Raw genomic sequence first — 26,630 nt, 5'->3', positions numbered from 1 at the left:
TGTGAGGTTTATTCATCACTGTTTTCATGTTGTTGTTTATATCTCGGCGGTAACAAATTTTCAATAAAATTTGCTGGTAAAATGTTCAAACTTACTAGCTTGTCTATTTCATCAATGGTAGGTGCTTTATGGACTTAAATTTTTCCATTTTCTTTGTTCTGACGTAAAAATTAAAGCTAAAAATTCAAATCACCCGCCCAGAGAAAAAAATTGGCGCACGGATATTACCATGGCTACAGTTTAACTGATGTAAGAATTTCTCTTTTAATCAGCGCACGATTTGTACTTTATCCGTTTACTCTCTCCAACAAAATGTTAGTATCGCGATAAAAAACTAAATTCGATTTTGAGACGGCAATATGACTTTATATTGGCGTCGTTGGGAGAAAATATATTCCGTATTGGGCTCCGTCGCTTAGCGACTCCGTCAATACAATGTCGTATTACCGTTTCAAAATCGAATTTAGTTTATAATATGAAATAAAATCATTTATTTGAGCGACGGAGATAAATAATTAGTGTTGGTGAAGGTCATCTTCATTCTGTTGTCCAATCCAATTATCATAACAACCTTTATATCATAACTCCCACGTGTTATGGATGATCGTGTCTAAAAGTACACACGAGTGACCAGGAGTGACCACGAATGACCACAAATGACCACGAACAACCACGAGTGACCTCGAGTGGCTACGAGTGAACACGAGTGACCACGAGTGACCACGAGAGAGAATAACAAGAAAATATTATACTGACGTCATAATGACATAATGATATGTAGGGTGAGGTAGTCTTTATCTACTTCCTCCCGTTACCTTTTATCCCACCCCTTCCCGCTTTTTTGTTGACTTTGCATTTTGAGAATTTTGAGACAGCAAAATGTAATTAAGGGGGGGGGGGGGGGGGCTCAATCTAAACGGCGTTTTTCCGCACTTGACATGGCTTTAATGAAAATATCTTATCACGTCTCAAGCAATCAAAAAAACTCATGAATCCCATGAATCTATGTTGTGGGGTGTTTTGTGAAATTTTTGGGTATATTTTGGAGCAGATAGTTTTTCTAGAAGGGTTGCTAAAATTAGGAGAAATATTGAAGATTTTGGTGGAGTTTTAAAATTAGAATTTGTAGTTAATGATTGATAGACGGACACCAAGTTAGTCCATTAGCAACCTGGGGTGCTCTTACGTGGGTATCAGCTGTCTGTTGGTGTTCCAAAAATCATTTTCTTTCCTCTATCCCTTCTTAAAACCTCTTTATGTTTCATTCAAATTTAGGTTCAGTCTCCCCTTAAGGAATAGTCATTAGCTTAGATTTGTTCCTCTGTAATGACTACTAGTGAAAAATGGAAAATCGCATAAAAAAACAACTATAATTTTAAAAATGCAACCTCTTTGGCATTTGCATTTTTTAAAGGCGAATATAAAATAAGTCTTCTCGAGAATTAAGTATAAAATAAAATTTGTGTCATAGATAAATATTTCTGCCATGAGAGCGTAAACTGAAGGGAACATCTGGGTACTAGTAAAAACCAGTGAAATTCGAGCTGGTTTTTTTTAGTTCAGCCGACGTATGCGACTCCTTGAGTTTTTTCATGACTACCCTCCCCAGACCAATCTTAACCCATTTCGTCCCAAAGGTACATGGACCCCTCCCCCCCACAGGGACCCAGCACTCGACACTTTTTTAGACGCCGTGGAACATGACCTTTTCAATGTCACACCGGCCCCTGTACGTGACAATTTGACAACACGCGAACGCGATGCTCTCAAACGTCTCCGCAGACGCACTGACATTGTCATCAAGTCAGCAGACAAGGGCTCGGGTGTAGTTGTCATGGACCGTAACTGGTACATTGACGAATGTTCGCGACAATTAAACGATCCTAAATTATACAAAACCTTAGACAAAGACATCACCACTAACATTCAAAAACGCATACGAATTTACGTAGAACGCATGCACCGTGACAAGATTATTGACGATCACACTAAACTTTTTTTTAATACTGACTGATCCCAAACCCGGACGATTTTACATACTACCCAAAATACACAAACAAGGTAACCCCGGACGTCCCATTGTTTCCAGTAACTCTCACCCTACAGAACGCATCTCTCAGTTTGTAGACTATCACCTGAAACCTCTGGTACAGACTACACAATCCTTCATAAAAGACACTACACACTTCCTTAACAAACTCCAACAACTCGGACAATTACCCAATAACGCCATTCTTGTCACTCTGGACGTTTCTTCTCTCTACACCAACATACCTCATAACGAAGGCATCAACGCGTGTCGACACTTCCTCGAAACACGTAACCGCACCCCTTCTACCATAAGTTCCGAAACTTTATGTGACCTCATACGCATGATCCTTACCATGAACAATTTTACGTTCAACGGCAAACACTATCTACAGACTCACGGAACTGCTATGGGAACCAGAATGGCTCCTTCTTACGCCAATTTGTTTCTCGCCAAATTTGAGACGGACGCATTACTACGTGCTCCATTTCAACCATACATATGGTGGCGCTTCATAGACGACATCTTCATGATATGGACACACTCTCTCGACGACCTCCAAACCTTCACTACTTATCTCAATAACATTCACCCCACTATTAAATTCACATCCAATTATTCTCTCACATCTATACCCTTTCTGGACGTCAGTGTGTCTCTCTATAAAGGCACTATCACTACCGACCTTTACACTAAGCCTACTGACAAACATCAATACTTGTTACAATCTTCATGTCATCCTAGACACACTAAGAGAGCCATTCCATTCAGCTTAGCTCTCAGACTTCGACGTATTTGTTCTTCTGACGAGACTTTTAAACTCCGAACAAACGAACTCAGAACCTATCTCAACAAACGGGGATACAATCTTTCATTCCTCAACCAAGAAATAGGACGTGTTAACGGCATCCCACGTTCCGACGCTATAGCTACGAAAGACACCTCCGACACCAACCAACCTATAAGAGTACCCCTTGTCGTCACATACAATCCAGCCCTTCGTTCTGTATCATCCATTATTCACAAACACACATTATCTCCCCGCTGCGCAAACGTTTTCAAAGCCACACCTCTTGTTGCCTTCCGACGGACCAACAACCTGAGTGATTTACTTGTTAGCGCCAAACTACGAAATCCCACACAAAACAACCTACCCCATGGATCTTTTCGATGTGGGGACAACTGTTTAACTTGCAACTACATAACAGACGGACGTACCAGCTACACATTTCATTCTACCGGCGAAACTAGACATATTACTCATCATATAGACTGTAACTCTAAAAACGTTATTTACATGGTACACTGCAACCGCTGCCACAAACAATACATAGGAGAAACAAAACGACGACTTAAAGACCGTTTTAACGAACACCGTAGACCAGTCGACAAACAAACAAACAGTTCCAAACCCACCACAGTTTCAGAACATTTTCTTTCTAACGACCATAACGCTTCTGACATGCTACTATTTCCCCTCCAACTCATCAAATCTAATCGTGACAGTGTACGCAAAGCTAGAGAGGCATATCTCATCGACAGAGGTCAAACTATTGAACCCTTAGGTCTTAATAGGAGAGATGAGACATGAACATTTTTCCCGTCTTTCATCTTCCTAAGTTATGTAATTAACTCATTGTTACGTATTTTGTTTTTGTCTACCACGTTGTAACGTTAGCTTATACCTATTTACCAGTTGTATTTTCAAATTTCAAATTGTAACGTTTTTGTTTATGTAACTTTAGCCTTTTTTCAGGTATCTATTGTAACTGTTTAAATTGTAACGTATCTTGCCACAGGGTCAGTCTCAAACATACCCTGAAGAAGAAAGGCCGTGCCTTTCGAAATATTGGAAAATATACTTCCCTGACCGTGAAATCTCTTTTTTTAGATTATCTGGGTACTAGGCTGGTGATATAAAAACTTTTACAGTATTCTGAGTCACGGTATAATAACCCCGGCTAAAAATTCCCACGCGGCCATTTAAGTTGGCTAAATATAAATTTGGTGCACGCCTCAAAACATTCTAGTTATACTCGACGCACATTTCTTCGTCACCACCGGTGGTTTACTAAGGGGGTGTTTACATGATACCCGCGCGACTTTCATTCCGGTACGAGTTCTCTCCAGTTCCCTCTTGTGGCTCTATATTCGTTTACATGATACCAGCACAAAATCTTGTACCAGAGCGAGTTCAGGTGCGAGTTACCAGGTGCGAGTTCACCCCGGTTACTGTACCGGGGCGAGATTTTCATTCCGCTACGAAAACTCGTTCCGGTGTCATGTAAACGCAGTACGGCTGTTCGCTCCAGCATGAAATCACTCTCCTGGGAGTCTAGAACGGGTAGCGCATGCGCAGTCTTCGATATCCAATCCAATATGGCGTCACCTGGGCGTCACAATCACGTCGGTCGAAATAAAGTGTCCATTCATGTAAACATCGTATAAAAATAACAATGTCATACCGGTATGAAACTCCCACCGGGGCGAGTTTTCACATGTAAACACCCCCTAACAAAAGCCTTTTCATGCTAGAAGCATGAAACTTGCCTTAGTTTGTTATGAGAAGTTCCTTTAATACATGTTTTGCACTCAATTATTCTTTTTCTGAAAAATGTTTTTCGCATAAGCAAACCGGGATGAAGAGGGCTGGGGAAGTATAGAGAAGGCGGGAATAATACTTTACAGTCGAAAAAGCGTGAAGACATAGAGGAGAAAAAGTCAACAAAAGGGGTGGGGGGTTGGAATAAAAAGTAATGAAATGCGGTAAACTTAGTCATCCCCCGCCTCCCCTTCTTACCATCCACTCTCTCCCCTGTCCCTGGAAAATGTCTAAAGTATCAAATTTACCTATTTAGGTGTCCGAAAACGGTCCATTTGCGGTTAAATAGTGGCTGTTTGATAAAAATGACATCATTATAACGTTAGTATAATATTTTCTTGTTATTTTCACTCGTGGTCATTCGTGGTCACTCGTGGTCACTCGTGGTCACTCGTGGTTATTCGTGATCATTCGTGGTCACTCGTGGTCACTCGTGTGTACTTTTAGACACGATCGTTATGGATTGCGCTTATTTTATATTAGCCAAAATTCCGGTCTTTTATTAAAAAAATCATTTCAGCTTTGCTAAAAATATTCGTTCAGAAAGATATAAACAGAAAAAAAAAAGGATGGTAAACTTCTGGGTTGGAATAAATATATTCCTTTCCACAGCTGCTACAGAGTGATCCGAAACTGACTTCCGGGATGGTGCGAAAATTCTTTTTTTAACCTTGACGATAAGCTGGGCAGATAGTAATTTCCAATAAATTTGTCGCCTTTTGAAAACACGTATTCTTGCCAAAATCAATTCTACTTCTAGTTCAACTAGAAGTGGCTAACGTATCTTGCGTAAAATGTGCTGCGTTGACATTTTTTTTGTTAATATTTTTTTGGGGGAAAAAGAACACATCTTATTGCGAGAAGAAATTATAGTTATATAGTTATTGTTACCCCAAAAATCGTTTTAAATTAAAATTTTTATGTAATGAAAGGAAGTGAAAGGGAACGTTATAAGTAAATAACACTAAAGAGAAAGAGAAAAAGAAAAGAAAAAAAATTAAAATTGAATAAAAAGATAAGATACTTTAAATTGGTAAAGGGTCAAATCTATTACATGCAGTATCAAGACTGAAAATTCAAATATTAAATCCTATTTCGATTTCCATATTTATGAAAGGAAAAAGACACCCGTTTTGGAAAGGGAGCGTAAAACCTGTAATGCCAGGTAGCGTCTGATTGTTGACTGTAAATTCAAATTTTTATAGCCTTAAGGAGAGAAAGGTCTAACCTTCCAGAACTCAGTGATGCTTGCTTAAAAGCCTGAAGAAACTTCCAAGAAAAATGTTGTATCTCCTGAACGTTGATTGGTTTGGTTTTGTTTTAAGCACAGGCAGTCAGTACGAACTGTTAAAGGTCTCACGCTATTTGAACTCACACTTTTGTAAAGACCGCTGATCTTCGTTTGATTTTCGCCACGGGGGAAATACTCCATATATTCAGAATGTTTCTGATACAAACCTGTGTTATAATGAGCTGGACAAGAAAACTTTACTTATATTGTGCGGCGTTATGTGATTTTATGGGGTTGATGTTTTTTAGTTTATCCCGCTGATGCTCCAAACAAACGAGGAGAAGATAAGCAAGCGAGTATAAAGAAAACATGGGCGACGCATAGGATATATTGTGGGATTCCTAAAAAATCAACATTGTTATCAATGCGACAATTGATTAATAAATGATTTTTTTTAGCACCAACTTTCCGTGCGAATACATTCGTCTTCCGTATTCACATTACGTTTATGATGACAATTTACCGACACTATTCCAATGTAGGTACAATAGATGCCATCAAGCGCTTATTATAAGCGGGTACTTGTCCCTGGAAAAGTCTTGAATCAGGCGATACCCTGGCACCAAATATGGCCCGAGCATAAGCTGAAAACAGCTTCTTGTTTAATAATTTAATTTCTGTCATTAAAATGCCTAATATTTTGGAGCTTCTGTTGGGTTTTCTGGGGTGCTTTTTTCATACTTATAACAACATTTTCAGGCACATACGTTTCCACTTGGCCCTATTATATCTCATAATGCCATTTTCCCAACTTATTATCTTCTTGTTATTTGTAGAACGTAAGTGACGAGCGAAATTTGAACTGCCCATGTATAAGTTAATGGTTGGGAGAAGGGTGGTTTTTCTGCCTTTGAACTGTGGCTGGTGTAATCGCAAGTTGATTAAAAAATAAAAAACAAAAGAAATAAAATCAAAACAAGCAAACAGACAAAAAAAAAAAAAACAAACTAATAAGAACAACAACAAAAGGAACAATGTATACGCACCAGCACCAGATATCATTTGCGACCCTATTTTCAAGTCGGATAAACCAAGGCTGGCACTACATTTGTCGGTATTCTTCGCTCCAGGGTTAACTTCATGCCATTTTTAAATGTTTCCACGCAGTCAGCAAAGGTCTTTACAGGGGTTCAAGAGGAATAAGCAAAAGGGAAATTAGTGTCCCAAAGTCCAGACATATAGTCTATGAAAACAACAGTTTACCACTTAGAGTTGAAATTATTGTCAGCTGCATCGGCTTCTACCAAGAGATAGTATTAAAGTTTCTTTCAAAAGTGCTTCATCCCATCCCCCTAAATTGCAATAACGAGACTAACTAGTAATATGTTTTCGTTAATATTCATGACATGTCTTACCCTTCCGATTTTCTTTCTCCCATAAAATAAACTTTCTTTTCGTTTTCGATCAGGGACCTCAGCAACAATCAAATTCAACGTCTACCGAAAGAGATATTTTCACACCAACCAAGGATGTGGACTTTGCAAGTGTGAGAAACTTCTTTTTCTTTTGTTCCTTGTTTTTTCCTAATAGTCATTTAACCAGGTGAGCTGCGTAGAATCTAGCACTCTTACTCCCCACTCTGGTCCCATTTTTTTCTGGGCCACTTACAACTCCATACATTTTTGTGCCAAATCTTTTTAGGTCACTTTGCATGACCTATATAAAACAATGGTGAGTTTATAAAAATGGTAGGAAGATGGTATGATAAGTTATCGGCGCAAGTGGATTGAATTGAACATGGTGTGAATACCTGGACCGGAACGCACATGCAATGCCTAATATCATAGTTAAATGCTTGATACCACACCACGAAATTAAGGTGCATCCACAGTAAAGCATTGCGCATTGTTTAAGTTAATTAATTTATGCTTCATTATCGCGCGCCTTTGGCGCACGCACGCTGAAAACATGATGTGTTTATTAAAGGAAAGTCCAGTTAACTAAATTGTTATTTTCTTCTAATCTATCTTTTAATTTACCTCGGTATTTTAACTTAGCTATTATCCTTTTTATGTTTATATTTTGTTAGAAAAATAATTGACGAAAGAAAAATGAGCATACCCGGGAAATCGAGCTTGCCCACGATTTGTGGACTTAAAATAGTGTTTTGGGTCAATACCGATTAATATTATAGTTCCCTGCCAAAAAGATTATCTTATGCCTCATACATTCTATGGGTAATTTTTTTGTCAACTCTGTTTTGCCTATATGCGTTCTGCTACCACACAACCTGACAAGGAGTGATCAAATAGACTCGTTTTCAAAAGGAAATAGAGGAATCAAATATTACCTTCATTTTAAGGGAATCACCTTAAGAGTAAAATAGATCACTTGGCAAGGCTGCATCGCAAGTTTTAGCACCCAAAAAGGAATGAAATGAAGAAAAAGAAGCAGAAGATATATTCACCATTCGATATATACGCACGATTCTCATAACTGCTGAAAAAAAAAAACCTCATTTTGCAAAGGATTCTGTCGCGTACGACATTTCCTTCAACACAGCCTTGTTAGTGTAACTTTCGTTTGTATCTCTGGGTATGAGATAATGTTTTCTTAATCACATTGTATACTTGACTTATAATTATCAAACACATGACAAAATCTTAGATTCCATTTACTTATTGAAATAAACATCTGTTGTTTTCCGAGAAACTTGAAAATTATTTGACTCTCTAGGCAAAGAAATGGCGTAACATTAATATATAATAATGTCTAATAGAGGCATTGTATGTATGCAATGTTTTATCAACGATGTTTCGATTAACAATATAATAACCAATGGACACCTGAACGGTTAGTCACTAACTACCGAAGTGGCTGACGGACCTTGCACAAAATGAGCTGTCGTTTATTATTTTTTCTTTGACAGCCCAATGGGGAAAAACAGCACATCTAATTGCGAGAAGAAATTGTTATTATTGTTACTGGAAAAAAAGTCGGTTAAAGTGTAAAATTTTGTATAATGAAAAGAACTGAGAGGAGACATTTTAAATAAATAAAGATAAAAATAAAAATAAAAAATAAAATGAGAAACGAAAAAATGGGAATTGAAAAATTATAAGACTTACTCGACATTTGTAAAGGGTTAAATCTATCAGATCCTATATCAAGACTGAAAATTAAAAAAAAGTCGTGATTCGATTTTCGTATTTATGAAAGGGGAAAAAACATCGGTATTGGAAAGGGAGGGTCAAAGCTGAAGTGTCTGGGAGTGTTTGATTGTTTCATTATCTTAATAGCCTAAAGGCAAGAAAGGTCCAACCTTCTAGAACTCAGTTTTTTCTTGCCAAAAAGCCTGGAATAACCTCTAAGAAAAATGCTGAATCTCCTGAACGTTGATTGGTTCTGCTTTGTTTTAACCACAGGTAGTCAGTACGAACTGTTAAAGGCTAAACTCTATTTGATCTCATACTTTTGTAACGACCGCTGAATTTTGTTTGATTTTAACCATGTGGGAAATACTCCATAAATTCAATTCAATTCAATTCATTTTTTTTTTTGCCATTAACCAAAAAATACAATATAAATACATTAAAGATGATACACAATATTCCTACCACTACTACAATGTTCCTACTAAACTATTTGCAAGATCAAATGTGTTAAAGGCTAGGAAGCCTATATAAAGGCCGAAGGCTTTCAGACTGTTTCGGATACAAGCCTGTGTTATAATGAGCTAGACAAAAAAAAGATCACTAAAATAATGCGGTGTTGTGTGATTTTATGGGGGTGATGTTTTTAGTTCATCCCGCGGATGCTCCAAACAAAAGAGGAGAAGATAAGCAAGCGAGTATAAAAAAAGCATGGGCGATGCATGGGATACATCGTGGGCTTCTTAAAAAATCAACATTGTTATCAATGTGATAATTGATTAATGAATAAACTTTTTTTAGCACCATCTTTCCGTGCGAATACATTCCTCTACCGTATTCACATTATTATTATATGATGACAATTAACCGATACTATTCCAATATAAGTACAATGGATGCCATGAACCGCTTATTATATGCGGGTACTTGTCCTTGGAAAAACTCGTTTCTTTCTTGAATCAGGCGATACCCTGGCACCACTTTCCTATCGACCAACCTAACGAATTCTTTCCCTTTAAAAAGGGAGAGCGCAGGAACACCAATTGTCGTCGCTTCTAAAGAGTTTTAGTGGTAAGGTGTATTTCGAGAGTTATTTAAAATGAAATTAAAATATTCCCTATTAATTTCGTTGTAACAACTAACATGGCCTTCTCCGCATCACCTAATATGTATGGCGTTCATATTATTCGCTTGGAGACGTGAGAAAAGATTCGTTCAAGATGAATACTCCTCATCAGAAAGTTCGAGGAAAGCTTACTATAGTGAATGTAATGTGTGATGTTAGATACTAGTTTAACTGAAAACAAAACTGAAAACTCAAAATTCAAATATTTAATTTGGATACTTCGCAATTGATTTCAAACAATTTTTTAACAAGAAAGAGATTAAATAAATTTTACACTACTATAAAAAATACAAGTAATAAGCAACATGAAACGGGGAAACCCAAGGGTTCTTCGGCAAAATGCTTGCTCAAATTTTTGATCACCGGAAAACTAAAACCTAAAGCCTGAACTTTAGTCAAGAAAAGTAAAAAACGTCGCTCGACGATCTTAAAAGGCAACGCGAAAACCTCGAAGAAAAGAAAAATGAGCTTGAACGACGAAACAACCATCTCGACAACAAAATTAAAGATGTAGAAACTAAGAACCTTTACCTAGAGACGCGAAATATAAAATTTAGAAATATCAACGAAGACGACAACGACGACGAAGACACAGAGCAAAGGCTTCGCACTTTCCTTGAGACTGACCTGGGATTCCGAGACGCCCATACAGTAGAAATACAAAGAGTTCATCGACTGGGAAGGAAAAAAAACCAATGAGTCAAGACCCATTCTCGCGAGATTCCTTAGATTTAAAGACTGCGAGAAAATCCTGTCTTTAGGAAGACGGCTCCGGGGGACAGCTTATACAATGTATCAGGCCCTTCCACATGAAATTGTACAAAGAAGAAAGAATCAAATGGACACATTCAGAAAAGCAAGGGAAAATAGAATCCCTGCTACCTTTAGTAAGGCACAACCAGACAAATTATATATTCGAGGTTTGGGCCAGTAGGAAAAACACTAGACATTTAGATGTAATCACGATCATTTCGGAAATATAGATACATAAATATTACAACTGATACAATTTCTAGGAGAAATGGATATATTTCCTCTCCGTTGATATATGTTTATCTCTTTTTCTTTTTCCAGTTATACATACGCCATATTATCGATGTAATATTTGTTTTTGCGGGCGGTGACGCGTGTTTCAGCCAAAACCAGACCGCCTTATAGGAACGGCGCGTATTGCAAAATTGAGTTTTCATTGGGCCTCGCGCTATTGATTCTGAAGTGATCGAAATACATGGCTCTATCATCAAAAGACCTTAGTCTAATAGCGAACGCCTCTTTGTTGGTTTACGCGTATGCTAATGTGAGTCTGTGTTTACTGCATTTTGTGTACTTCCCAACCCAGGATGAATTTTATGTAGTTTTGTATGTGTATTTTCGTGTTCTGTTCACGTATATATTTTATTTTGGCTTCTCCAAATGCATTTTTCTCGTTAGGTCCAAATATAATGCTTCGTTATGCAAGGTGTTTGCCGTCACGCATATCTTTACCGCTTTGAAAATCCCACCCATAGTCTTCATCCACACCTCATTACAATCAACACTTACGCCGAAGATTTAGTGATCTGTTCCTTAAATGTGCGAGGGCTGTCGAATACCATGAAAAGGCGTGAGACCTTTTGCTGGCTCAAGTTAAAAAAACTATGCAATTTATTTTCTTCAAGAAGTTGATTGTACTAAAGAAAAAGAGATCTTGTGGACTTCCGAATGGGGTTTCTCAGCTGTTTTTAGCAGCTATTCAAGTGCTAGTGCCGGAACTTGTAAACTTTTTAATAATAATTTTGGACATAAAATTCTGAAACAATTTTCTGATCTAGAGGGAAGATTTGTCATAGTAGATGTCAAAACAGACTATAAGATTTTGACCTTAGTAAATGTTTATGCGCCAAATGACGATAATCCCACCTTCTTTAAAAGTGTGCTTAATCAGCTTCTCTCTTTCGACTGCGAAGAGTCCTTGGAAGTGATTATAACTTGGTTCTGGAGGTTGAAAAAGACAAATTTAGAGGAAACCCGGCCACTCATAAAAACTCGTTAGAAGAAGTTCGGTTCATAGCTAGCCTCTTGACCGAAGCTGAATGCTTACAAAGCCTGAAATTAATGCAAGCAAACAAAAGCCCTGGAAGTGACGGCCTCCCAGCCGAATTTTACAAGGTTTTCTGGAAAGACATACATCATTATCTTCTAAACGCACTAAATTGTGCATATGGAAACGGCCTTCAATTACTCAAAGGAGAGGATTAATCACTCTCGTACCAAAAAAGAACAAATCTGCTCATTTCTTAAAGAACTGGAGACCAATAACACTTCTGAACTGTGATTGCAAAATATAAGCCAAATCCATTGCTAATCGAGTACGTAAAGTCCTACCAAAGATAATCAACAACATCATCAGAGTGAACCATATTCAAAACAAATTTCTTTTAGCGTTTGTGATATGGTACTGTACTCCAGCACATTGTGGACATCTGAAAAGCATATTAAACGGCCGAGTATCAGCTGACAGTAGTTGTACATATTATTTCTTTATAGTGATGCTGGATCGCATTTTAAACACAATAAAATACCGCATAAAATAACATATGGCTTAGTTTATATTCAAGGGTGGCCGCTTAATACAGGTAAAAATAACAAAGAAAGACAAACATAGGACTGCTACAAGGTGGCCGCGGACGCTAAATAGAGGTGGCCGCCTAATACAGGTAATAAATGCAGCGTTTATATGAGCGAACAATCGGGACTTTAAAAACTGGCCGCTTAATAGAGGGTGGCCGCTTTAAATATTCGATATAACCAGGAGCCATAACCAGAAATGGAGACCGTAACGAGATGCCATTTTCACTTGTGGGCTTGTCCCTATGTGTTGTACCAAAAAATCTATTTTTAGGAAAAAAAAAATACGCCATAGTACGTGCGCGCACGCGGGTAAATGGCCAGGATCACGCGTGGAGAAATTGAAATTTTTCTCTACCCGTTTAAAATGGCGTCCAAATTTTAAAATTTGCTTGGGGATATATCCTTGGTGCCCACATTTAAGGGATTAGACCATCACAACGAAAAGGTAACAATTGAAAGAAGACGGAGGAAGTTGGAATAAGCGGCATATTGATCACATGACTCTCAAAGTAAAGTCAAAAAGGCGCCAAAACGGTGGCCGGCTGCGTGCGTTGCTACAATTGAATGAATATGTACTCAGACACGTAAGTGAATTTTTTCTCAGCTACTTTATGTCACTTTTGCCAGTATGATGTGGGTCAACTGGTACCCGAAAATTGTCTAAAGTTCAGTTACTTGTTATTGGAGAAAGTGTAAACAGTTGTGGAAAGTTCTGATGCTGCAAAGTTGTTACGCAGTTTTCACAACCTCCATATGGAACTCTGTCAGTCTCACTGTTTTCTTGCTCATGTTGAACTGGAAAAAGGGCTTTAAGCAGCTTGGAATCAATTTCCGTGGCCATGCAAAGGAAGAAGGAAAACAACAACCGGCTACACGGATGGACTTTCTAACCAGGAAAAAAAGTACGCTAAAAAATTGTACCTTCTCACATTCCGTGTAAGCCCGCAGCCGGTTTCTTGGCTATAAACAAAGCCTGATTCCGGGATATAAAACAGTGGAGGATGCATTTGACTGAGACCGACACCGAGTTGAAACATTTGGATTGGTTTCTGGGTTTTAGTCAAGATACGTACTTCAAAATAAAGTAAAACATTTCTTCTTTCATTTCAGTTTTCATTTTGTTTTCACTCCCGCGGACATGCATGAAAACTTTTCGTTTGTCTGCTAGTAGTTTTGTCTCACCTCTTCAGTTCTTAATTTCTGTCGGAGGCATTTTGCTAATTATCAGCTTATTTTGATGTTAAAGTTGCTAGTTTGATGTTGAGGAAATTTATCCCGCAAACTTGAAAAAAAAAGAAAGAGTTTGAAAACAGATAACAACGTGTTTACAGCTTTATTGTCCCTTGGATGATCATAGAAATCAACAACTAATAAACGAATGAACATTAATTTTAAGTCTTACGTGTAATACCTCTTGAAAGCAGCAAGGCAACAGCCGACATAAGAAGCAGTAAGTTTCAATTTCGGCAAAAAGAAGTAATCGAGGAATTCACTTCTGACCGATGTTGAAACATTTGGCACAGATCTGTGAAAGAAACATGCTCAATTCGACAGCTTTTAGCTTGACTCCTTAATTTCTGCCAATAAACTGAATAAAGTTTTATTTATTACGTAAAATCATACACTCGTAAAACTGATGACAGTTTACAAAATTTGGTGGAAGTGCCGAGTATTAGGGACTGTGCAATAATTATCAGGAAGGGGGGGGGGGGGGGGGGGGGGGCTGAAAAACCAGAGGGGGGGGGGCATCACCTAAAAATTGCTGCCAAGATAGGGGGGCTCAAAAGTAAAATCACTCATTTGACAGAGGGGGGGGGGGGGCTTAAGTTTTATTCGAAATGTAAATAAAGTTAAACACAATAAAAGATTCTCAATACAGGCCACATGATAGACTGTAACAAGAGAGGACTTCTCTTGACTGTAACAAATATCAATACGAACAGTTGTTAAACGATTATTGAAAAAATTCCATCAGTTTCTTGCCAAATATCTCGTTCAGTAGAGAAAGGCATCTGCTGATAAACGTAAAAAGATGTGCGGAAATGCTATGTGATTGAAGCTTCAGAATCTTAAGGACGGTCATGTACGACAAGGGCAATACTTCTTAGAATACCTGAAGTTTGCTGGTGAGCCCACATGTAATTCGTGTGAAAAGGAAGGGTGGACAGCTGGTGTCCCTGTAAGTTGGTTCCCTGTTTCTGATCTTAGTGACACAGCAGCCTTACCACGCGGGTATATTCCATCCAATGTGACCAGTCTGAGTGAAGAAATCGATCGACAACTTTCAAGTGTGCAAGTCAAGAAGTTAGTCGATTCTGGTATGTTAACCTCTTCCAACGCCAACGAACTGCAGGAGGTGTGTGAGAAGTTGATGGTTGATGAAATCACTCTTAAACGTTTTGTTCAACACCGTGAGTTTATTGCATTGAAAGCTCAAAAAAGGGAAGCTGAGCGCAATACCCTTCCAGACATTAACTGGGAAGAAGAAAATGAAGTCAAATCCCTCACAGCAAGACAAATTAAGATCTACCCTAAGCAGAACAATCTTCCTGTATCTGGAAGCAAAGCCGTGCTGGTAGCACGTGCTCTTGATTTCTTGCAAACTGGAACGCGAAACAACGAAAGAACTAGTGCCAATGACAGTGACACAGAACTCCTATCCAGTGATTCCGAATGCGACTCTGATTCTCACACAAGCACTTCCGAAAACAACTCTGAGTTGGATTCAGATGACTCCGAAACGGATGGCTTTGTTCAACACTCATATGAGGTATTTATTTGTTCCAGACGACGACATCCAACAAGTAAGCGTACGCTTACAGTAGCATGACAATATAAAAGGTATGTACTTAAAGGCATCTATGGTAATGGTGGCGGCGAGGAGTGAGTGCGTGTGTGTGTGTGTGTTGGTGGGGGGGGGGGGGGGGGGGAGGGGGGTGCGACGTTATTTTTAACATAACAGAGGGGGGCTTAGAACTAATTTTTTAGTTTTGGAGGGGGGTACTGTCTAAGTCTTTGCCAGATAACTCTGGTTTTTCAGCCCCCCCCCCCCCCCACCCCTCCTGATAATTATTGCACAGTCCCTTAATGCGATCTATAGTGAGTGCGAAGTGAAAACGTTTGGGACGATGGACTTAACTCGTCTCCTCAAGGATTTACCACCAATTTGAAATAAATAGTTAAAACTGACTTCTCCAATAAAACTTAAGTTTATATAAGACTTATATCAGCATCGCGGAGAATATTTTATGTTTGTACTTTATAGATTAATGTTTTCTACTAGGGTTTCAATTCAGTCAGGAGAATTTCCTGGAGTTGTTCCCAATGTTTTAGTTTACAGCTGTAGTTTAGTTAGGTTAGATGGAGAAACTTAAACATGTACAGGGTAATAAAATGTTATTTTCACATTTAAAGTATTTAAAAATTATGTTATTTTGTCGAAACCGAACTAAACTTTCTTTTCCATTTTCCGTATCAGGTAGTAGCCCCACGCAAATTTGCGTGTATCCGTGCGGGTTTATGACGTGAAGGGTGGCGCAATTTTTTCTAAAAAATAGATTTTTTTAGTACAACACATGGGGACGCGTTGAGCCCACGCTGACGGTCTCCATCCGTGCTTATGGCTCCTGATATAACGGCAGAAAACCATGAAAAACGGTTACCCTACCGGAAGCTCGCATTTCACCACGAGAGAAATCGAAATTTTACAATTTTCAGCTTCTCGCTGTTCAGACATTTATATAGCTATGAATCTATCTTTCGTATTATTTGGTATATTGATTCTTCCTTAGTCAAGACATAGTAATATTATTTACATCTCAGCTTGTTTGTGAGCAAACCGAGCTCGGATGAAGTAGACACAATTTGTCTATCACGCAAAAGTCTAAAATAATCCAAATTCAACAAGAAAAAAAGCTGACCGGTAGTTTCTCAATTCCTCTCATACTTTAACAAAAGACAGTTCAGTAATTGATTTTTTGGTGTACGGTTTTAAATATTTAGGATCTAGCAGAACTTTTACACGAACGCCGATCAAAGTTCGACAAAATTACAATTCAGCGCCATTGAAATCTAAAACTCTATATACCAAGGCGTAATAGAATAAATTAACTCCTCGGCCAAAATTTGTATAAAAAAGGCTTTAAACTATTTCCAACACTTTAAGCGATTTAAAAAAAAGTGCACTGGTGTTAAATATTGTCTAAACGGGTACAACAAACCAACAAACACCAAAATAACCACAAGATAAAATTAAATCTCACTCGCTCCCTAATCTGTGTCACGTACGAGCGACTTTGCCAAAATAACAAACAGATGTTTACATCCCTTGATTTAGTCATATTTTAAAATATCTTACTTAACGATGCGCCAGATTTCCAGGTCAACTTGGTGAAGAAATAGACAATACATCCTGGAAGAATTAGAATTAATGGTATTAATGATACGAGGCTTTATCATCCTCCGATAACGAAAAGCAAATATTGCATCGTTCTCTCCCGGCATAGTAAATCGAACGTTCGAAAATCGAACCCAATCGAACTCAATCGAACTCAATCCGTGGATTGAGTTCGATTGAGTTCGGCAATCGAACGAAATCGAACACCAGACTTTCAGTGAGTTCGATTTCCGAACAAATCGAATTCAATCGTACAAATCGAACTCAATCGAACTAAATCCATCTGATTGTGTTCGATTGAGTTCGGTTTCCGAACTCAATCGAACACAATATAATTGATTGAGTTCGATTGGCTCTGGTAAACCTACACAAAGCAGGCAAAAAGCAAGCCCATCAAAGCAGGTTTTTCTTGTACTTTGTTACAATTTTTCAATAACAGAAACCCCATTTATAAACTGTCCACGGCAGTTAAGAAAACAGAACAGAGCAGAACAAAGCTATCATTATTCCCGCGGGCGTATTCCGAAATTGTCGTACCCTTTCCTTTTTTAGCTAACTTACAATTGCTGAATGACAAATCGAAGGGTTACTTTTATGCAAAAATACAAGCAAATTACTAAAAAACGTCGCCATCCTTGACGTCAAAGCGGCATTCCTGGTAGCCTTTTTACTACGCATTTGAAGCTTACAATCCACAGCGCATCTGAATCCATTTCTGCGTAATTTCTTCATTTACTTAAAACACGTGCGCTCCACTCCGGACTGAAGTAACTCGAGCTTCCAAGATGGTTAGGGATTTTCAATGTTTTCCTGTTTTACACAAATCACGAATTCGTTCGATTTGGTTCGATTGATTTTTTTTCTTTTCGGTGAGTTCGATTTTGTTCGATTGCCGAACTCAATCGAACTCAATCCACGGATTGAGTTCGATTGAGTTCGATTGAAATTTAGTTCGATTGGGTTCGATTTACTATGCCGGGTTCTCTAAATAAGCGAATCTAGTTCTCCATTTCTCGGAAACAATACATTTAAAACCAGAGTTAATTGTTGGGTAACAGAACAACGATGTCTTGTTCGTTTTTGACTATTGTCGGTGGGATTTGCGCGGGGATTTGCGGCGGAGACAAATGCACTAGCTCCTCAACTTCCGTCACACCACTCAAAGAGCGTGACAACCATACCAAACATCACAACAAGTCCTTGAAATTGTCATGTAAGCATGACAGCACGGCATTAAATGGGTTCGGCGCGCATAGATCAAAATTTGACTTTTGTGAATGAACATGTGAGGTTGGATGGTGTTCTTTATTTCTTTTTGTTTGAGTTTACAAAGCTTCTGACACTGTTCAAGGACCACTTATAATATCTTTTTGTGGTGAACATGTACCATGATACAGCGAATACAACTTTTTTCGTGAGGGTAAGCGAAAATTAGCCGATGAAGAGAAATTTACTTAAAAGACTTTCTTGAGTGTGAAAGCGGCCACGGTAAATGACAATGAGCTTAAATTCCAATAAATTATGGCATTTTCAAAGCAAAAGGATCTGTTTCTTCTCTGATGTCTCTTATGTCTAGAAAAAAAAATTGCTCCAAGAGCTCTGCTGCGTTCTCTTTCATGGCTCAGGTCTGTCAATTTGAAATTCTTATCGTTGCGCCGAGTGGCAGACTCGGTAATTTTTACAGTTTTCTTCGCCGCTTGGTCTGTTTCAAATTTCTAAATCTCCACGGCATCTAAGCTAGGATAACAATGCTCATGACTCCTACGTTTTCTGGATGATCGTGTCTAAAAGTACACACGAGTGACTAGCAGTGACCACGAATGACCACAAATGACCACGAATAACCACGAGTGACCTCGAGTGACTACGAGTGAACACGAGTGACCACGAGTGAGTACCACTGACTACGAGTGACCACGAGTGAGAATAACATGAAAATATTATACTGACGTGTTATGACGTCATTTTTATCACACGGTCTCTACTTAACCTCAAATAGACCGGGTTTTTTTTCTTGGACACCAAAATAGGTTAATTTCATACTGGAGACGTTTCAGATAGACGAGAGGTGAGCGGATGGGGGGAGGGGTGTGATATGTGGGGTGGGGTGGTCTAAATCTACTTCCTGCCCTTACCTCTAATCCCACCCCTTCCTACTTTTTTGTTGAATTTGCCTTTTGAGAATTTTGGGACTTAATCTCAACGGCGTTTTTCCGCACTTGACATAGAAATATCTCGTTCACGTCTCAAGCAATCCAAAAACTCTATGCTCATCCCGTGAATCTATGTTGTGGGGTGTTTGGTGAAATTTTTGGGTATATATTTTGGAGCAACAGTCGTAAGCGAGTTTTAGGTTTGATTTACACGAAACAATGCGTGTCGTAGGCCTGTTGAAAAGCTTCGTAAGATTGTGTAATAAAAATTGTAATACTGCGCAGCGTAGTTAATAAATGTGAATTCAAAAGTTATAAAATAGACGCTGAAAGGTAATTCGAATTATCTTTCAGTGTCTATTTTATAACTTTTGAATTCATCTTCGTAAGCTTGTCGAGTGCGACGAAGTCGTACCGTTTAAATCGGTCTTACGAGTGCTGGCAGGCCCGCAAATGTTTCCCGAAGCGAAAATGATCCCCAACTTAAACCGCAAATGATCCCCGGACGGGAAATGATCCCCAGATTGGACCGCAAATGATCCTTGATCGCCTCACCATAAATATGGAATGGAATGGACTCAAATTTGGACAGTGGATTTCAACTTTATAGAATTCATTTTTTTTTAAATAACACCAGTCGTTATATTAAACTATTTGCACGCAAATGTCACAACAGGGCCGAACCTAGGTTTTTTTGTCTGTGGAGGCAAACTCCGCACACCCCTCACAGGGGTCTACCGTGTGCAGACAGGGTTTCTAGTTGGACATTAATTTGGTTTTCACTCCTACACAGAAAGTTGCCTCTGCGACGTTTAGAGAAAAAAAAAACACACCGATACGTTTAGTTTTAAATTGTCATGACTTTTTACGGAGTTAACGTCTTGTTTAGCTTGAAGCAAGAGAGGATCTTGATCCTGTCTTGCCTGAAGCAAATATTGTCTCTCATTTTAAAACACAGTCGATGCACTGCTGTAAACAAAGGGAGAAAATCATTGAGCTTCCACAATTCAAACGCGCTATCTACAACGATTACTAGAGAACCAAAAATCCAAATAGCCGTGCCAAGAAATACAACTCCTTGTGACAAACACTAGCCGGGCCCGGCATTGCAACAATTACAGAATGAAGCTCATTGCATGATACAAGCAGTGATTAATTTCTGTCCTAATATTGCCAAATCTCAACAAGAAAGGCAGTTAAAACTATCAAGCACTAAAAAGAGCCAAGCCAAACCCAGCTGAAATGTCCTATTTGGCATAAAAACACCGTCGTTGAACACACAGAATAAGAGGTCATATTCAAAACGAAGAGAATTCAAAAGCGGAAACTCAAAAATCATTAGGCGCAAATGACCTGTCGGATGATGAACGTATGATGGTTAAATCCAAACCCGCTACAAATACTTGCGAGCAGCGCAGGCTTTTAAAACCAATTTATCTCGGAAAAAAAATACTTGTATAAGCTAGATTTAAAAAGGCTAAAACACGCGTCAGAAAGTGGCGTAGGCTTGTCAGTCTTTATTTACACGCCAAATTCTAAACCATAGGCAGCCCAAACTGAAAAAAATCATTATTTTCATAAAAAAACCGGTACTTCAAAAGATTTTCCAATAGAATTATTTGGAATTCACATTGAAGGAATATTTTTTCATTCAATTAGTCGATTTTCTTGTGATCAGTGTGATGTTAGAAACCGAATTGAGTTTTCCTGGCGGGGGCAGCTGCCCCCGCGCTATGTACGGCCCTGCACAACTTTAAAATTATAATGTAGCAGCTCAGTGCACAGTGAAAATGAACAATTTACTTATAAACTGGAACATACTTTGTACATAATTTACTTATACCATTACAACGCCTAAAATGAGCACGAATTGAACGAAATTCGTCATTTTTCAAATAGGGCGAACAATACGAGATAAATTTTGCCAGAGCAACTCAAAAATAGTTTACTGGAATAGACCAACTTACTTGAATTGGAAAGCCTCCTCAGAGAGTACGACAATTTCGCACTGATGTAGTAAGCCTTTCCCTAAGTAACCCAGTCACTCCCATCCCGAACGTATTCACTTTAGAGAATTCGCGAATCATAGTGAGTGGGAGATGTAACTTCGACGGATGTCCATTACATACCCGCGAGTGAGGTGATTATGTTGCCTTATTAGGCCTGGTGAACATTTTTGATATTGCGGTTGCCGCGATGTCTAGCTTAGGAGAAGGTTTATCTATAATTTACCCAAGTAACCATAGTCAAGAAGAAGCTGATTTTGACAGCATTGCTTTGGTGAGCTATGAAGCCCACCAAAGCAACTTCCATAGCCTTTAGCAAATAGACGCAAAAACAAAAGATGTACTCGAAGAATTAAAATTGAAGTATGCAGAAAGCGAATTGCTGAAGATCAAATTTGCCTAAAATGTGGGGAAAAATTGACAGCTATTCCTAAGGCGTCTATGAGGAGGACAATTGCCTTCTGAAGGTCTATGCCGACGACAGTGTGTTTCGTAAAAAAATTCAAAGAAAGACTGGGAGTCCAATCAGCGGCAAAACGAAAATGAAAGACAAAATCAACATATTACACGACAACCCATTGGACGACCGAGGCTAAAACGTTATGCTTAAGACGAAGATTTGATTAAGAACGAAGGCGACGATAGTGGGCGGATTTGACCGTCATCTGAAGCGCATTGACCGATTCGTCTTCCTTTTTCGAAACAAAAAAAAACAAAAAAAAACTTGCGAAATTCTTAACTGACCCGCTCTTAATTTGGAAGGGTTTCGTACAATTCGTGCACATTTCAGGAATTAAAATGGTATAAGTAAATCATATAGATGTATGTTGCAGTTTATAGGTTTATATTGCTCTGTTGTACTGTGCTGCTATATATTAACTTTAAAGGTTGTGAAATTTGCATGTAGATAGTATAAATATCACGACTGGTGTTATTAACAAAAATGAATTCTATAAAGTTGAAATCCATTGTCAAAATTTGAGTCCATTCCATTCTATATTTATGGTGAGGCGATCGGGGATCATTTGCGGTCCATTCTGGGGATCATTTCACTTTTGCTCCAAGAAAACATAGATTTACATGGGTAGCAAATATGAGGTAAAAGAGTGTGTTTGCTCGACTTTGGTCATATTTTCACACAAATCAAATATCGTTTTTGCAATACATTTACAAGCAAAGCAAACGTGGTAAATACCGTATTTATTCACACACTGTTGCAAATGCACATGTACGTGCAAGAGGAAGTACACGTTCAAGACAACTTTACCTCTAAGGCAAATATGAGTAACACCACACATTTTCTCCAAGGAAAATGGATTTACGTGGTGAGCAAATGTGGTAAAATATCATGTTTGCTTAACTTTGGTCATATTCGCGCATAAATCAAATCTCATGTTTGCACGACATTTACAGGCAAAGTAAAGCCGGTAAATATGAGTAACACCACACATTTAATTGTTCCAAGGATAATGGATGAACGTGGTGAGCAAATGTGATAAAATATCATGTTTGCTTAACTTTGGTCATTTTTGTGCATAAATCAAATCTCATGTTTGCACGAAATTTACAGGCAAAGTAAAGCCGGTAAATATGAGTAACACCACACATTTGTTCCAAGGATAATGGATGAACGTGGTGAGCAAATATGAGAAAATATCATGTTTGCTTAACTTTGGTCATATTTGCGCATAAATCAAATCTCATGTTTGCACGACATTTACAGGCAAAGTAAAGCCGGTAAATATGAGTAACACCACACATTTGTTCCAAGGATAATGGATGAACGTGGTGAGCAAATGTGATAAAATATCATGTTTGCTTAACTTTGGTCATTTTTGTGCATAAATCAAATCTCATGTTTGCATGACATTTGCAAGAAAAGAAAAGCCGGTAAATATGAATAAAACCACACATTTTCTCCAAGAAAAATTGATTACCGTGGTGGCCAAATGAGGTAAAAAAATATGTTTGCTTGACTTTGGTCATATTTGCGCATTAATCAACTCTCATGTTTGCACAACATTTAAAAGCAAAGAAAAGCCGGTTAATATGAGTAAGAACAAACATTTGCGCCAAAGAAAATGGATTAATAGGGTGGGCAAATGAGGTTCAAAATTATTTAAAGAAGATGAAATCGTATTTTCAACAAAATGTTTATTCTGTGATCACAAACAGTCCTAAAGTTAGTTACAGTGTTTATGTATTTCTGTCAGTACTTCACAAACAATAACTTTGATACCTCTCTGCATTTCTAAAAGAAATTATTTCATTATACATGTACTTCAACTTTGAACAATAACCAATGCTTTCTTTCTTCTTTTTCGGCAAATAACAAAAAGTGATCTCTTTTCAGAAGATAAACATCACTCTTAAAATAATATCTGAATTATGCATTATTTACAAGTAATAGGTCCTTGCATACAGCAAAGAAAATAGCTTTTTTTAATTATGCTCAAACTAATCAATGAAAATAACTTCTTTTAATTTTTTTTCACTAACTAACCAATGAATGTGTTCAATTCCACAATTTTATCACGCAAACATTATCTGTTTTATCATTTGTTTAAAAAAAACTATCAGTTTACATTTGAAATAAAACTTAACACCTGTAGAGTGACAATGCAACTTAAACAGCTGAAATTAGGAGTTCCATAAAGTATCCATATCGGTTCATGGAAGGGGATGGACATTTTCTGGAACAAAACAATCACCTGCCACTTAAACAACATGGCCACCCTTGTATACCCTTTTACAGTTGTGCACCAGTGAAGAGTAAAAGTTTGAATGATGCGGCATTTTTTAATATGAAAGTAAAGGAAACATGGGTCCATGAAAAGATTTTAGTGTCATTATTTCAACAAAAATTTCAACTTTATGATTCTCTAACCCCCCCCCCCCCCCCCCAAAAAAAAAAAAAAAAAAAAAAAAATTCAATTTTGGATATTTATACAGCCAACTCTCTAAGATTGACACCAGTACCCAGATGGTTACCTCTATAAGCTAGACAGGCTTTGTTGGTCCTGACATGTCTGAAATTAATTCCCCTGTTTGTAACTTATAAACTCTTCCCTGCCACATTTTCTTTTTGCAGTTTGAAATTAATGTATGATTCAAGACACATCATCATTTTACTACGCCACTCAGAAATACCATGAACACTTTCATTTGACTTTGACATGTATTACATGTATGCTACAACCAATCCAGCATGAGATGGCAAACCATAGAAAGAATTGAAGGGCTGGGAGCATAACCGACTTATGTCGAATTTCAGCCCGTTTTTCGATGTAGCTCGGATTTGTCCAAACTGTTGCATGTGAACTGCAATTCGATTGAAAACCATTGTCCAGTATTTTTTTCACGCCGCTTTGTGTTTCGTATCAATGCCATTGAGAAATTTTACCATCTTGTAAAGATATATCGGTAACATTATAGACACTGGATGACCAAAAGGACAATGCACTGAGGATTAAATACTTGTATTCAATATACACTCGTTGTCTTCGAAACACGGCACACGAAAGCGGTGTTTTCCGCGGGAGCAACGAAAAGAATGCTGTCACGCTTTTATTTGATTCTGTTACAAACTACTACGTACGTGACAGGAATGTCCGAAATGTAAACAGTTACATTCTCCAAGAGAAAATGTGTCCATTTCCTGGCGTAAAATCCAACTTTGTCCCGTTTGTCGACATATCACTCTTGATAACGCAAAATACTAGCATTCTACACGATTAACAGGAAGACATGTAGCCATTTCAACGATTAACAACGAATAACAACGATTAACGGCAGTTCTATTAAAAGGTAAAGACTATCCATTCTTTTTAAGAGCAGTCGGTGTTAACCGTTGAAAATCTATGTTAATCGTACTTTTATTGAATCATTGCCTTGAAATTGTCAAGTTAATCGTTACATACCGAATTTCAAGCCTGGCAAACCACAACTAAGGCTTGCAAAACACCTTGCACATGGCGGGATTTGTCTCTCATGCTCCCGCGGGATTTGATAATCGAATTGAAAAATTCGCCACGGCACAGTCATCACTACCAAGTAGGGATTCTTTGAACAACATTTCCACCAGTTCCTGTGAACTGCATTCGTCAATTTCATAACTTTTCAAAAGATCCATAGATGTCGTGCGTTTACAAACTTCACCAAACAAAAGCGAAACCAACTAGCTAAGTTGTTTATCCCGACTGCCTTGATCTATTTTGGGCTTGTTACAACCCGCAAAAGCAAACCATGATATCATTTCAAACGTTACTTATAGAAACAACAACTGGTGCGGCTAAACACGACTCGTGGACAGTGGAAACTTTTAGCCTACCGATAATTTGGAAAACGAGTCTGCCGTGGACAAAACCTATAAAAAAAATTGGCCTTCCAAGCGCGTTCACTTGTAGACAAGCAAACTACCAAATCCCCCTCCCCCTCCCCCTGACTCAATGTTGTCTTTTGGGTCACGAACAGTTTCCTGGCAAGCATCACTTCCCACATCAACATTGCATAAGGGGGAGGGGGGGAGGGAGAAGTAACTGTGGTAGAATTATGAAGGGAGAAACAGTAAGTGAGTGGTTTTTTGGCTGTCTGTGTTCGCTTCTCATTGCATAGGGGGAGGGGGTGGGAGGGAGAAGTAAGCAAGTGGTTTTTGTTCTGTTCGTGTTTGGTTTTCTCAAGGAGTTTTGTCCACGATTGTAAAACCGCGAAATGTTTTCCAAAGCAGGGAGAACCAAAATTCGTACAAATCCGTGCGAAATCGAAAGCTGCGCTAAAATTCGACATAAGGCGGTTATGCTCTCAGACCTTCAATTACCATTAGGTCTATAGTTTAATTATCTGTAGTAGGAATATTGTGTATCATCTTTAATGTATTTATGTTGCATTTTTTGGTTAATGGCAAAATAAATGAATTGAATTGAATTTCCAGACTTCATAAAATAATTTAAGTGTCAATGGTTTTATGAATCACAATGTAATTAACTCCAAGTAAAAGTACTCAAACTGTATATTACTGTGTGAATCCAAAACCTATGAACACATTCATTTCACTTTGACTGAGACCGGCATCTTCTGGAGCTGGACAGCTTTACACTGACGTGGTTGCATAACTTCAAAATCAACTGCAAATCATGCAGCACAAACTGAAAGATGATTTAAAATTGAAGCGGTGTCTGGAAAAAAGTCCTAAGTGGCTTCTGATAAATTGTCAGATTCTCCTTCCAAATTGGGTTGTATTCACTTGTGAGACAAAAGGAGAGTTTGACCTTACATCAAAGTCACTTAGGGCCTTGTTCCAGGCACCCCTTCATTTACCAGCACAAT

The 26,630-nt window shown here is 38.2% G+C and overlaps 1 protein-coding gene across 1 annotated transcript in view; it reads left to right on the top strand.

The window, feature by feature from the left end:
* The window catches only part of LOC146456960 (scavenger receptor cysteine-rich domain-containing protein DMBT1-like), a gene marked incomplete at its 3' end in the record, with an annotated part of 596,400 nt that overhangs the window by 465,696 nt on the left and 104,074 nt on the right, over positions 1–26,630 (top strand). The gene's annotated exons all lie outside the window — the stretch shown is intronic.

The sequence above is a fragment of the Pavona decussata genome, unplaced genomic scaffold (genome assembly GCF_977016875.1).
Source record: "Pavona decussata unplaced genomic scaffold, jaPavDecu1.1 SCAFFOLD_252, whole genome shotgun sequence".
NCBI lineage: Eukaryota > Metazoa > Cnidaria > Anthozoa > Scleractinia > Agariciidae > Pavona > Pavona decussata.
This window is presented reverse-complemented; position numbering and strand designations above follow the sequence as displayed.